Here is a 2335-nt window from a genome sequence, read left to right as displayed (position 1 = left end):
TTTGGTTCTTTTTATGGCTGAATAATATTCCATTGAATATATGTACCACATCTTCTATATCCATTCATCTGTGATGGACAATCAGGTTGCTTCCATGCCTTGGCTATTGTAAATAGTGCTGCTGTGAACATTGGGGGTGGGGGAGGGTCTAATCCAGCTCAATATCTGTTGTCCAATCTGTTATTTATGTAATTCTTCCTAACATCAGTTTGCTACAAATTGCCTCTCATATCTATTTCTATCTCTTTCCTTCTCCTTTATTTTGTATTAAAGTTGAAAATATTTGCTTGAATATCTACTGCATTTCAGATTTACAAATAATCTTCATGTTTTTAAATAACTCCCTGGTTTATATTACACTGCTTTTCACCTTCTTATAATCGTTCCTTTTCATAGGGACACTGTTTATTTACATCCTCTTTATGATACAAAAATATTTTTCACATTTTTTCTTTTTTTTTTTTTAATCACAAGTAGTTGTGATTTTGTTACTCTTATTTTTCTCTCACCTTAAGAGGAAAGAAAAATATTGATACATACAAAAGAATTATGCTAAAGGAAACTTTTATATATTTTACAATTTCACTTGGCACCAGCACTATACCCTGTCCACATGGATGGAAATTGAATTTATTTCTCACTCGTACATATGAGGACAAGCTGATGTGTGCAGCTTCTTCCCAAATACAGTCCTGTGGTCACTCAACAAACTGAGCTCTACTGGAAAGGGATAAGAGCTATTAGTTTTCTCATTCTGTCTTTCCATGTTCTCAGTATATGTGATGTAATAAATAAATTCTATAACAGAAATATAAACAGTCACTTTGTCCCTCCCTTTGACATCTTAAGAAAGATGGAGAGGGGAGTGCTACAGCTCCCAGAGGACAGGTGTGATCATCCTTCTTTTCTTTAAACTTTAAACCAAATGATCTATGTGCACTTTTTTATTGTATAATTTTTTCAGAGTGCCATCATATAAAATTTAGCTGAATATTCTATGAGGAAATAAAGTCAATAGTAAAATATGCACTTGTTTTAATTTCTGAGAAACATTTTTAATCTATTCCATTTTTACAAAATGCCAAAAAGTTATCTAGTCTCCATATACAACCTTCATGCAAATTATTTTTAAAATTCATAGTCAGCCTCAGAATTGCCTACTCTATAGGACATAGCAACCATTCCTTTAGGCTAATATAGTTTTAATCCACAACATCCTTACCAAATGTCAAGGTCACCAATGAAATTGTCACTTTACTCATATTCTGCAGTTCATCATCTTTGACATTTGTAAAGTGAACAATTTGGTTTCAATAATCTCAAAGGTAATAGCGCTCTCTGATTCCAAGTTCACTTTTAACCAGCATGAAGTTTTTAGCATATTAAGTAGGAGAAATCAATTATGTTTTTCTCCTGAAAATATCTTTTGACACCAAATCTTTCTCATGGCCTTTTCCATCTCTGTATTTCTCAGGGTGTAGATTAAGGAATTGAACATTGGAACAATGATGGTGTAAAATAGAGAAAATATTTTGTCCTCAGGGAAAGTGATAAGGGGGTCTGAGGTAGGTGAAGATGGAAGGCCCAAAAAATAAGACAACCACAGTGATGTGTGAGACCCACAGGTAGACAGGGCTCTGCACCTTCCTTCAGCTGAGTGATTTCTTAAGGTGAATAATATAATGACATAAGACCCAAACAAGAGAACAAAGGTTACTAAGGCAACCATTCCTGAATTGGCAACCAACAGGACACCAGTGATGTAGGCATCAGTACAGGCAACTTTCAGCAAAGGAAAAATATCACAATAATAGTGATCAATTTCATTGGAGCCACAGAAGGGCAAATTGATTACCACAGAGAACTGAGAAAAGGAATGGACAGTCCCACCAGCCCAAGCAGCCAAGATGAGGAGATTGCACCTTGCCCTGTTCATGATAACCATGTAGTGGAGAGGCTTGCAGATGGCAACACAATGGTCAAAGGTCATGACTGTGAGGACAAAGACCTCAATGATGCAAAAAAAGTGCATTGTAAAGAGCTGTAACATGCAATTACCATAAGAGATGGTTTTCCTTCCCAGGAGCAGGTCACTGATTAGTTTAGGTGTCACACAGGAGTATAGCAGATGTCCGCAGAAGATAAGTGGCTGAGGAAATAGTACATTGTTTGGTGAAAAAAGACACTGCATCGGATGGAGACAAGGATCAGAAGGTTTCCCACCAAGATGGCAACATAACAAAATAAGAAGAGCACAAGGCAAAATATTTGTATGTTCTAATTAGAGGAAAATCCCAAGAAAATAAATTCTGAGATGTTCTGACTTTCCATATGT

General features: G+C 35.8%; 1 pseudogene; it reads right to left on the bottom strand.

The window, feature by feature from the left end:
- Positions 1 to 1396: 1396 nt before the first annotated feature.
- LOC130848611 (olfactory receptor 4P4-like) lies at positions 1397 to 1990 on the bottom strand (annotated as a pseudogene).
- Between the last annotated feature and the right edge of the window lie 345 nt (positions 1991 to 2335).

Source organism: Hippopotamus amphibius, chromosome 3, assembly GCF_030028045.1.
Source record: "Hippopotamus amphibius kiboko isolate mHipAmp2 chromosome 3, mHipAmp2.hap2, whole genome shotgun sequence".
Taxonomy (NCBI): Eukaryota; Metazoa; Chordata; class Mammalia; order Artiodactyla; family Hippopotamidae; genus Hippopotamus; species Hippopotamus amphibius.
This window is presented reverse-complemented; position numbering and strand designations above follow the sequence as displayed.